Raw genomic sequence first — 13097 nt, 5'->3', positions numbered from 1 at the left:
GTGACCTAGGTAGCTGGAAATAAATGCTTATGGCCTTGGAATCTCTGTAGGAGTCCAGATATTGTTGCGCTGGATACCTGAACATAAAGAAATAGATGTCCCGAGATGACACACTAGGTCAAAATGCATCAAGGCTACTGACAGTATGATTAAGACTGCAAGCCAAACTATGCAAACTTCTATCTAAACAAATACCCTTGCTCCATCTTGTAAATAAATGGTTAAAAGAAGGGACAGGGACATATTAAAAATGTACACACCTTCTCTATGCCACAAAATAGACTTAGGGATGGGTTAGGACACGTTTTAAGGACATAAGTACTTCAGAAATACTGCTGAGCAATTCAATAAAATTGACATCAAGAAACTATTGATGCCATGTCCTATAACTTAATAATCTTGTCAGTTTCAGAAATCAATAGTGACATCCTGGTAGCATCAAAATATACATGGACAATATTGTGGTCACTGTCATGGAATGTAGCTGTGGGTGCCCAGTCTTCAACTGTGATGGATTCATGCCAGCTATCGCAGACCCGCACTTCAAACTCAAATCCCGTTAGTGAAATGGTGGAGTGCTTGGAGCTGCATTTGCCATACACAGCTTTCCTGCATTTCCCACACTGATGCTGCCTCATGACAATTTTCTTGCTGTCCTACATTTGTTTAAAGTTCCAGAAGAAAGGCTAGTCACTTTTCTGGCAGGAGTTGCTGTCCAGCAACTCAGGTGTCTCCAGCTTCTCAACGTCCATGTTCCAAACCACTATCTCACCATCGCTGCTGCACGAGATGAGCTTCTGCCTGTGAGGGGCGTAAGAGAGAGACCGGACTTTGTCAATCGGTCCTTGTAGTTCAAGAGCTGTCCCTTTCCTTCCTCCTATGTTCCACATAATAATGGAGTGGTCTGAACTGCCTGAAAACACTCTCTGGATTGGGTCCCAACACAAGGCTGTCACACCACATTTCAATGAAAGAACCTTCATAAAGCTCACACACACACAAAAAAACAGCTTTCACCACCAACCCAGTCCAGGATCCCATTGCTTTCTAAAGATGAAGGTAAAAACTTAAAGACATAGCAGCTAAATTTTCCTGTATCTGCTTTAAGCTGAAATCGGGATTGTCTCCAGCTTACCTTTTTCCTCATTTTGTGTTGCATAGACCATCAAGAGAAACTAGAAACTTCTACTTATTTGCTTATCCAAAAATTAATGGGTGTAGATATAAGACCTTCTTAGATAGGACCCTAGCATTTCAAGCTGGTAGGCAGCAATCTTGCTTAGGTAAATGTATTCAGCAAGCTGTGCTATCCTATTGAAGTTTTCGGAAATTAATTAAGACCACTTTGTTTGATAAGTTTATTACTTAGTGAGTTTTATTATTGAAATTCTATTTTACAAATATTTGTATTTTTTACTGTATTATTGTATTTCGCTGATTGTCCAGCTCTTTTTAGTGTAAACCGCCTAGAACTTTTGGTTATGGTGGTATAAAAGAATAAAGTTATTATTATTAGAAAAGGAAGAATAAAAAAGAAAAGACATATCCTTAGTGAATCTTTTAGCAAATGTTCACAATAAAATCAGGTTCTTCCATTTCAGGAGAAGAGCATCCAGCCACAAACTAAAAAGTTCAGGGTGAGATCTCTCAGCCCAGGCTTGTAGTCATTTCAGCAATCTTTGCTGATTGCACTAGAGCTATCTGTTAGCTGTTGTAATCTGCTTTCTCCCTGTAATTTTTGTACAGGATAATTACCTTTGCATTGTTCAAATCACAGGCTAGAGACTTTCTTCCAGAAGTCACAGAAATGTGTGCTGATGTTGCTTGGAAACGTTCTCTCCTTTTATCTCTTGCCTCCATCTTTAACGAGTTTCCCTGGCATCAGATCATTGTTTGCTGTTTTCCTAGGTGAAATTTCTATGATAGATATACTGTTTCTACATCTTTCAAAGTTGGTGCCTGGTCTAGTTTTTGTATCATTAGAATATGGGGAATGGTAGCAAAACTACAGATAATGGAATCATCAATTCCACTGACATATGAGGCGGTCATATGTGTCAAGTCGTGAAATCTACTTTCTACAGTCTCCGCCAAATACGTTCAATGAAAAAATTTCTTTGTCCAAAATCTCTGAATATTTTGATACATTCTTTAGTAATTTCAAAGATAGACTATTGTAATGCCTTATTTAACGGAATAGCACAAAAAGAAATCAAGCGCCTGCAGATCGTTCAAAATACCTCGATTAAACTGATTGAAAACGCTAAGAAATATGATCATGTTACACCATTACTCCGGAAAGCTCATTGGTTGCCAGTCGCATATCGAATTATCTATAAATTAAACCTGCTTACCTTTAAATCAATAACATCAAAGACTCCAGCTTTTATTTATAAATTCTTAATTCCCTATAAAACTTCAAGAGTATTACGATCAACTGATCAACATTTATTAGTTGTCCCATCATTAAAAGTTATAGGCACACGACGACAGACCATTTTTTCTGTTACAGCCCCTCTAGCCTGGAACTCTTTGCCGATTTATTTGAGAGAAGAAAGAATTTTAGATAAATTTAAGAGTAATCTTAAAGGATTTCTTTTTAAAGATGCTTTCAGCGATTAATTAATTTTTATATTTTAACTTTTTTTTAATCATTTTAAATTCACCTACCTTTCCCATTGTTTTTATCCTTAAATGTCTCTATTATATTAAAATGTATTTCTATACCTCATCTTACCCATTGTTTTCAAGTTTGTATCGTTATGTCATGTATACTTCGGATACTTTAACGTATGTTAAATTACTATAAATTTACATAATTTTGTAATTACTGATGTACATCGCCTAGAACTTTGAATAGGCGATTAATCAAATTTTATAATAAACTTGAAACTTGAAACTTAACATTATTACATGTTAAACCCCCTATGGACCGTTATAAATGCCACCTTTTCTTGTCATGACCGGGATAGCCATGCAGATGGTAACCCGAAATTGGAAGAACTATGACCGCCTAAATTTTCCTTTCTGATGGGCAAATTTGTGCTCCAGCTATAGATATGAAAAAATGAATGCCGATAGTTTGGGGCACAATAATTTATTTAAGATGGTTTGGGGGCTATTGACATTATACTGTACTAGTCTTTAAGCCCGTTACATTAACGGGTGCTAGAACATATGTGTGTGTGTCTGTCTTTTTTTCTCTCTCTCTCCTTAGCCGCTTTCTTTCTTTCTGCCTTTCTTTTTCCTTGGCTGTCCATCACCACCCCTTGCCTGCTCCCCCTGTCCATTTTCCCTTCCTTTTACCTCCACTGTGTCCACCACCACCCCTTCACTGCTCTCCTTATGCAGCAGCAGCCCTTCTCCCTTTGTTTTACCTCCCCCCTGTCCAGCAGCACCTCTTTCCTTCTCCCTCTGTCCAACATTAGTCCTCCGTTCCTTTTTCTTCACCTCCCCTGTCCATCAGCATCTCTTTCCTTCTCCCCCTGTCCAGCAGTAGGCATCCCTTCCTTTTTTATCCTCCCTCCTCCTTCTTATCCCTATGATACTCTTACCTTGCTCTGCCCCTGATCAAAGGTTCCCGACAGCTGCCCAGTTGCACCCATTGGAAAAGTTCCCACTGCCGCATACCGCACCTCTCCTGATGCGGCTCCCGCTGTCCTTTCTGTCTGTCTCTGTCCCTGGCCTCCTTTGCCTGTCTGTCTTTCTGTGTATCTCCCTGACTCTGTGTCTTTCTTCTTTCCTTTCTGTCTCCCTTCCTCCCTCTGTCTGTCTGTCCAAAGCAGCATTCCATCCCCCTCCATTTCCCTACCCCACACCAGTTCCCTGAGCACCTGCCCCTGTGTATTTCTTATTTTCTTTGTGTTTCCCTTCCTCTCTCTGTCTGTCTGTCCGTCCAAAGCAGCATTCCCTCCCCCTCCATTTCCCTCCCCCCCCCACCAGTTCCCTGTGCAGCAGCATTAGCGTTTCCTCTACCCCCCCCTTTCCCTTCCCGCGGGTCGGACTACAAAGGTGGTGATTCCAGCAGCGCTTGCATCAGTCTCCACACGCTGCTTCGGGCCCTTCTACTGCCCTGATTTACTCTGGCACGTCCCTGATGACATCATCAGAGACGCGGCAGAGCAAATCAGGGCAGTAGAAGGGCCCGAAGCAGCGTGTGGAGACTGATGTACACGCTGCTGGAATCGCCATTCGGGCCCGCGGGAAAAGAAGGGGGTGGGCGGCAAAGGAGAAACGGAGATCGGCGGCGGCGGCAGGAGAAACGGAGAACGTCGTCTGGCTGCGGTCCGGCTTGTGGAGGCGATAGGCTGGTGACGTATTAGCGCGCATGCGCACACCTTAGGCCACAGACCTACAGCGCACGGAACACGCAAATAGGAATGCGCATGCGCGAGTTAGCCTTTTATTATATAGGATATTACCTCACTATAGTAGGTCTTTGATTATGAGTCAGCTTTGGTTTATTTTCGTACACATCCAGGGAAGGGGGGGGGGGGTATTTCTGTTCTAAATTTGACCTTTGAGTATTTACACTTGTGGTGGGATTGGAGGATGGGAGGATATTTTTAATCTGAATAGGGTAAGGTTATTGGGATAGTCTATGTTTCTGTGTTTTATTGAATAATCATTGGGTGGGGTGGGGCGGAGAAAATGGTTTGTTATGCATATTTGTAATTTGAATGTGCTTTTATTAACTTATTATATGATATATATTTGTGTATTGCACTTTTGAACTTTAGAAAATCAATAAATATTTTTTTTTTTTAAAGATCATTGTTTGCTGCTTTCCTAGGTGAAATTTCTATAATAGGTACACTTCTCCCTCTGTATTCGCTGGGATAGGGGATTAATAGAACTGCAAATACAGAAAAACCGTAAATAACTTTTTCATATGTTATTTGCTGTTTTCTATTAAAAACCATCGTGAATATAATGAAACCGTGAATAACATGGTGGGAGATCTGGTCTATTCCTGAAGGAGAGGCAAAACACGGTGAAGAAAGTGCTGGGAATCGTCAATTTTCTCTGTAAACACTTGGAATCAGCAATTTCTCTATGCAAGCTGATGCAATTTGGGGGGAGGAGCCAGGAAGCTAAAAACCGTGAATAATCAAAATCACGAATGCTGAAACCGCGAATACGGAGGGAGAAGTGTATACTGTTTCTACATCTTTCTAAGCTGGTGTCTGGTCTAGTTTTTGTTTCATTAGAATCTGGGGAATGATAGCAAAACTACAGATAATGGAATCATTTGAGTAGAGATTTTTGGAGTGCTCAGTCCATCGGTCAAGTTGTTCTTTCTTATCAGAAAAGATACTAGCATCTTTCATGTCCAGGTTTGCAATCTTTAAACTTAGTTGGCTGTTGAAGTAAATTTAGGTGAACCTGTTTTATTTTTCCTTATATAAGTGCTAGCAGCAGGTTTTCTGACAGCAAACCAATCAGAATGTTTTTACTTTGCTGTTCTTTAAGCATCCTTGGCAATAATCAGTGTCATTCTTGAAATGTTCCCACAATCAATGAATTCACGTTGAACATTTTCAGATACACACTCAAGAACATCTTCAGTCTGAGTACTAATGTCAGAATCCTACATACTGACAATGTAATGACTGAGGTTTTCCTTTTAACTTTATGTTACAGGCCTGTTCTGAAAGGAGATTTTAACTTTAATAAGTGTTTCTTAGTTGGGCACTTGTTAATTGTCATTATGTCATTGGTTGTAAAGTAAACACATCTGGTGATGATAAAACCAGTCAGACTGATTAAATAAAGGTGAACTTAGAAGGTTTAACTGCCCTTTATATACGGTATGTTAAAACCTGATTCACCTGTCTAATTTAACACAGAAGCGCCAGTAGCTCTTACCCCTCTTAGCTCCATAGTCAAAATGACTGCCATGACTTCACATGTCAGCCTCATGATGGCAGCAACCATTTTGAGTTTGGAACCAGCATGGGAAGGAGCAACCGAGGACTGCTGCTGTTCTGCAAGGTAGCCATGGGAAATCGCAGTAGTCATTTTGACTGCGAAGCTGGCACAGCAGGAGCAACAGTAGGCACCTTTTATGGAATCAGGGCCTATGTGCACATACCCCCAAATTCTAAAAAAGATGTTGCATACACAAATTCTAAAATTGCGCACACAAATTTGGGCATGTGCGCACAAAATAATTGAATGATGAGGCAATTAGTGCCAATAATTGGGATCTTAATAAACAATAAATTTAGGGTGGGTCCAAAAAGGGAGGTACGGCAATAGAAGGTCATGAGCAAATTAGGGACATTCCTGCAACTTACGTGCACAATTATAGAGTAAGGGCAGGGGGTGGGGTGGATCTGTACCTAATTTAGGCACAAGCATGTACACCACTTTTCAGTTGGTGTAAATGGCTGTGCCTAAAGTTAGACGTGGTTCCCAGGGCTAAGCATTATTCTACAGCTAGCATCTACCTTTCAGTACCGTTTATAAAATATGAAGGGGTCGCTGAAAGTTCTCAGCCATGAAATTTCAAGTGTTAAGGACGTATCTGCCATCTCACTCTTTGCGTTCAGAATCAACAATGAAGTTAACACTTGAGTATGTACATGAGATACATTCTCAGAAAACATGGATGACAGCAATTCCTGTGGCAGGTCCACAGTTATGAAATGCTTTGAATGGTACATTAAAGTTGTGTCAAAACCTGAAATCTTCCGAGTCCCAATAGTGTGGGCGGGGTTTGAGCTGCCTGGGCCAATCCGGCCCCATTCCTGGGATGGCTGGCATGCTTGGCACCCATCCGTCTGGCCAACGATTTCAAGGTACGTGGGGTGGTATTGGGGGTGGGGGGATCATGGGTCGGTGGGGGGGGGGCTGATAGGGAGTTCAGGGGGAGGTCATGGTTGGGTTGTGTTGTGGGCAGGAGGGCCTGGGATTCCTCCTGCCCGTATTTTAGTGGGGGGTGGGGGTTAGAGGGTGTCCCCGGGCCAGGAGGGCTTGGGCTCCCTTCTGGCTGGATCGTGTGGGGGGGGAGGGGGGTTGGAGATCACCAGGCCAGGAGGGCTTGGGCTCCCTTCTGGCCCATCGAACTTATCGGGGGGTGGGTGTTGGGGATCACGGGGCAAGAGGGTTTGGGCTCCCTCTTGCCCCAATGTTGTTGGGATGCTGCCGGGCAAGAGGGCTTGGGCTCCCTCTTGCCCGATCATTGTCGGTGGGGCCAAAAGGGCTCTCTCCTGGCCCGATCGTATCAGGGGGAGGGGTGGATCGCTGCAGGAGAGATGGGTCATCTCTCCTGCCGCTTTAGCAATCCCAAGTGCATTTGGCGGCACTTGGTGGTATCGCTATCGCGGTAAGGGAGATGAGTCATCTCTCCTGCCCCAATGGTAGCAGTAGGGGGGGGGTAGGTTGCAGGGTTGCTGAGCTGATTGTGCCACCCGCCATCAGCTCAGTGGCCCCTTTTTTGGCACTTATACCTGTTTTGATTTGGTCTAAGTCAAAACTTATAAGTGCCGACTAGGCAAACTGTCAAAATATTTGGTTATACCTGTTGTATGCCTACGTGTAGATCGGCCCACCTCCCACCCAACCCCACCCTTTTTCTGCCTCTAAAAATGCCTCTTTTTGCTCTATGTGTTTAGAGGCAGGGGAAAGGCCTAAGCTGGTTTTAGATACATCTAAAACCAACTTTGATTATGGGAACTTGGACAATCAGGCTTTCTGATCGTGCAAGTAGCCATTTAGGCCACTTTTTAGACATTTTTTTTTTTATTATTATTATGAGCCCCATAAAGTCCAAACTCCAATTCGGTGCTTTGGGCTGGCAAGAAAGCCACAGCCTTGCAAGATACCTGGACTACAATGGATTAGACAGAGTTCTTTTCACCAGGTTGAGGTAATTGCAAACAAAATTCAATCTCATATAAAGTAAAAACAATCACTATTCCAATGCCTGCCTGCTACCACTATGAGCAGGTGTGACTGCTCCTTAGAGCTAATGTGGGGCACAGGCTGCTGTGTAGCTTCAATCACCTCTTCTCCATTCAAACATAAGGGAAGAGGAGTCCCTTAAAATATCCCACCCGGATGACACAGCATACACTACCCCTCAGCCTTATGCACCCCCCCCCCCCCCAATAATTCTTATCACAGTAGGGCTGGTAGTCAAGGACACAAACTGCAAAGAAAAAAAAACTCTCCAAAAGTAGAAGTCCCTTGCTAGTAGCCTCTGCTTGCTCAGGAACTGGCTCTGGTTCAAAAAAGTCCATACTCTCCCCTGCTGGCTCTGGGTCTGGAGTCTGAGAATCCACCGCATTCAACCACTCCATGGGATCTCCTTCCTAGGCCTGCAGTTTTGACTGGAGAGCTCTCCTGTGGCACTGCTCCTCAACTGCACTAGCTAGCTTCTGTAAGCTAGGTTTCTGTCTATTGAGACCACACCCAAACCTAGCTGAGATGGCAGTAGGCGTTCTCTCTCTCTGGCTCCCCTGGTGGTTATTGAGGAGATTTTCCTCCTGCCTGCTAAAAGGGGACTGCCTAGGCTGGTGGAGACTGGTGGAGTTTTTGCTGCTGAGAGGAGAAAGGGCCAGCAAGATCAGCATGCTTCTCTTCATAGCCTGTCCTCTTGAGCAGCATTGGGTACAGGATCTTCAACAGAACAATAGGATAGGCAGAAAGGGGTTAAGGGTAGAGGTCAACAGAAAGGAGCTGTGCAAGGGGCTTCCCAGTCTGTCTCTAGAGTTCTAAACATCAAAACAGTGGATAAGGTCAGGCTTCTGAGAATGCTACAGTGGTTCACTCCTTACAAGTGATTGCTGCCCATTTTTCTAGATTGGTTGGTTCTGGTAAGTTGGAGAATATTTTCAATGATTTACTGGTGGGTCTGTGATGAGGATGGATACTGAGTTACCATGTGTACCTACCTTGGCAAAGGGTAGTGGGTATTAGTATCTTTCTCTTGGGCAATGCTTGAGGGTTAACAACTTTTTGATGCATATGTGGCATTTGGTTAAATGGTTCAAGTGAAAAGTGTAGGTGGCTGGGGCAAGAGGAGAATCACATGTGAGTGTGGGGGGTCATCTAATTCAAGGGATTCTTCCACCAAGTCTGTGTCCTCCTCATCAGATGATGGATTGGGTGAGACTCCTCACAACATAGTGCAGATTGCTGGTCTACCAGTAATCATCTGCTTGTGTTTCTCAAAGGGGTCATACCCAAAAATTGCATCAAAAACTTCCTCAGAGTAAATATATTGATCTTTTTTCTAGCATCCCCAAATCAAGGTCCCCTAATAGTATCTCGTAAGCAGATCCACCAACCTGAAGGGCCCCCTTAGAAGTTTCCTTCCCCTATTGGAAGACCACTCCCATGGCCCCCAGCCTCCCTATGGTCCCCCAGGCCTACTTATTAAGTTCCCAGGTTGTTCCTGACTTTGCTGCTGTTAGACTCCAAAATAATACTACCAATCCTAATGGTAGTCTCACAGTACTACAGCTATGAATCATTTTTCTGTATAAGAGCACTGATCATGTTTAGTTTCATGTAGATATAGGAGACCTGCCCATGTTTACACTCCCTTCCAAATGTGTGCATTGTAAGTTAAGTGCATATTTAAAGAAACTTGGCATGTGAGCAGTGTAAATTATAAAATTATCCCCAGGGTGTTTATTTTTCATGAATAGTGTGCACAGTTTATGGCATTGCTCCCAAAATGAAATGGAAAAAAAATTACAGAACATAAAGCAAAACTTACGGCCTCTTTTACAAAGCTGCGCTAATGGCCCCGAAGCCCATAGAGATTTAAAGGGCTTTGGGGCCGTTGCTGCGTGGCTTTGTAAAAGAGGCAGTTAGTATAAACAATACAGGAAACTAAACAAGACAAAACCTTTTGGCCTACACATCCCTAATATGTATTGGAATGATATGTGATTATAAAGTCACAACTTTATTTATTCATTCTCATCATGTTATCTGTCATTAAGCTAATATATTAAAGAACTTCTCAGAGTTAACTGAGAAATGTGAAGGTCCCCAATAGTTAGCCCAGAAGCTTTTCAGGTTATTTTATCTGACCTATGATAGCAGAAAAATCTTAAAGCAGTCTAATATTTAAGGCCCATTACACTTTATATTTCTTACCCTTAATATTTCAAATGAAAATAAAAATAAGCGTAGTTAGAGTTATGCCTCCATCCTTGTCACTATTGTCTATGCTATCATAGGGTAAGACATATAAGCAAAGAGATGAGGAATCTGTATATTGAAATGAAGTTGACAATGTTTTACTGTACAAACTGGGCAGGCGGCACCTTGCCACTTTTTTATCTCACATATAATATCAACACACAATAAAACATCTAAGAAGAGTGGATTTATTATGGCTTCAGCATTGTACTACTTACATATGTTAAATACAGTTTACAGTATCTTGCAATTACATACATGAGTGAAACTTAAAATATAATGCAATTACATATATGAATCCTAGTAAAGAAAATCCACATCCCTCTTAAGCAACAATGTTAATCGAAGAGTAAGCTCACTGAATAACTTCATGTCAGGCATTCTTCTAGATCCTAAATTGGTGTAAATTAAAACCCAAGAAAATGGAATGAATACATTGGACAGATATTCCACAAGGATCAGGATTAATTCTCATCTATTTATCTTAATAAATAAGGTAGGAATTCATTGTGAAACTAATGTCTCTGTATTTTTAGCTGATATAGAAATGGATAAGCTCAATAACAAGTACATGAAAATGTTACATAATAGTTAATAGATGGCAATCGAACTTCATTAAAGATAAATATAAAATAATGTACCTTGGGAAAAACAATAAATGTGCTGTGTCTATTCAAGACCATAATTAAATTTGACAGTGAAGAAATAAAAAAGATTTAGGCTTCACTGTGGTTGACCAGCTATAAAGATGAACACAATATCAAACTACAGAAAAAGGCACTTACCTTATTTTTGCGCTTTAAAGATGCACCTGACCATAAGACGCACCTAGATTTAGAGGAGAAAAACAAGAAAAAAAATATTCTGAACCAAATGGTGTACTAATATATTTAATAAAATATAACAGAAAAATATTTCAATCATGTAAAGTAAACAGCGGAATTAAGAACCAGCATCATTGTCATTAACAAATGAGGAGAGACTTTAAGGTTCAAGCACTCTTCTAGTTTTCTATACCCTGTCCCACCTCCCTGCCCTGTCACCCCTCTGGTGGTCTAGTGGTAGTCCAGGACAGGAGGGATCCGTCCCAGCTGACTAACAATTTTTTACCATCCCCCGTACCTTTTTCATTTTTTTAAATCCTGGTGGTCCAGCGGTGTATCAACAGGAGCGAGCTTTCAGCGCTCCTGCCCTGCACTGAGAACCCTCCCTTGCTAGATGGCTGCTTCAGATGTCATGGCCAGTGGTGTACAAGGCAGGAACAAGCTTTTCATGCTCCAGCCTGGGCCCATGCCACTCCCTGAATGGCTGCCATCAGTTCTCGCGAGATCTGAGGCAGCCATTCAGTGAGAGAGGGGCTCAGCACGGGGCAGGAGCATGAAAAGCTTGCTCCTGCTGATACACCACTGGACCACCAGGATTTAAAAAGGTATAAGTTTCCTTGGCAGACAGCCGGGCGCTCACCTAAATTAGCCAGGTGGAGCACCCAGCTAAAAGACACTAGAAAGAACACTATACATCACGGTCTGTGATGCAATATTTGATCCATAAGACGCACAGACATTTCCACCCACTTTTGGGGAAAAAAAGTGTGTCTTATGAAGCAAAAAATACAGTAGTGTTTTTTGCATGAGCTGATGTAATAAATGCTCCAATGCTCATATAATTCCTTTAAGCATTGGATCACTTAACACACTGGCCTGTGCTAAAAACCTTTAGCACAGCTTGATAAAAAAGGGGAGTGGATTAGATAGGAATTGAGGCTTTCAGGTAAGAATGTGCTTAGTTCCCCCTGTATTGTACAAAAGGCTACTGAATATGAATTTTTAAATAAAATTCTAGTAAACAATAGGGCCAAATTTTATAAACGACATCCCGCTGTAAGTGGTGGTAGGTGCCATACTGCTGTCTAACCCAAATCGTGATGCTCATTTTCTAAAAAAAAATGAGGCAGGCCACCTATATTGTAGATATCTATCGCAGGTACAGGGAGGTACCTAGGGACACTTAAGCTCACTCAAGGCTGGGCGTGGGCATGGTTTCACCTGGAAGTGGCCTTAGGCAAGCTTAAGTGACCCTAGGTATCTTCATAGGGCCGCAATAGGCACCTGAAATGTAGGCCAGCAAAATGGTGGCCTACATTTCAAATAGCGACTGCTAAACTGATCACGGCAAGGAAATCTCCCTGATGCAATCAGCTGAGCAACCATGGCAGGGAAGCACCAAACCCCATCGTAAGTCATCTGGCAGGAGGGATGCCCACTCCCTCCCACTGCCATCCCTAAACCCCCGCCCCCTCCCCCCCCACACACACACACTATCTGCAGCAGGAGGGATGCCTACTCCCTACCAGAACTCCCAAACAATCCCCGGCAGGACAGATACCCAATCCCTCCTACCACAAACCCCAAAACAATCCCCATCGGGAGTGTTGCCCATGAGAGTGGCTTTAGGTATCTGGCCAACTGAAGTCTTAGGCCACTCCCAGTGCATCCCAGAATGCACTGGGAAGGAGGCCTAAGACTCCTATTGACCCAGGTACCTAAAGTCCCTCCTATGGGAGAGGCCCTAGGCGCCTGGATAAAATCAGGGCCTTAGACCCTTCTCTGGTTTATCCCAGGATGCACAGGGAAGGCTCAGAATTCCAAAGAAGTGGGCCTGCCGGCCAGAGGGAGTAGACATCCCTCCAGCAGGCCTTGCTGATAAAGGTACAGAGGGGTTGAGGGGTCATGTGTTTGAGTGGGTACCAGCAGCCATGGATTGTTTTGGGGTTTACAGCAGGAAGGAATGGTTCAGGGTTAGCAGTGGGAGGCATTCCTCCTGCCGGCCAACTTGCGCTGGATTTATGGGTTCCCTGATGCTGACGCTCTACTGATTGCAGCAGGGAGATTCCCTTACCGCGATCAGCTCAACAACAATGCAGTTCTCTAAATGGT

The 13097-nt window shown here is 43.0% G+C and overlaps 1 pseudogene; it reads right to left on the bottom strand.

Moving 5' to 3' along the window:
- Window positions 1-359: 359 nt before the first annotated feature.
- Window positions 360-983, bottom strand: LOC117354830 (annotated as a pseudogene).
- Window positions 984-13097: the final 12114 nt, after the last annotated feature.

This window comes from Geotrypetes seraphini, chromosome 2 (genome assembly GCF_902459505.1).
Source record: "Geotrypetes seraphini chromosome 2, aGeoSer1.1, whole genome shotgun sequence".
Taxonomy (NCBI): domain Eukaryota; kingdom Metazoa; phylum Chordata; class Amphibia; order Gymnophiona; family Dermophiidae; genus Geotrypetes; species Geotrypetes seraphini.
The sequence above is the reverse complement of the archived record's forward strand: the minus strand, read 5'-3'. Positions and strand labels throughout refer to the sequence as shown.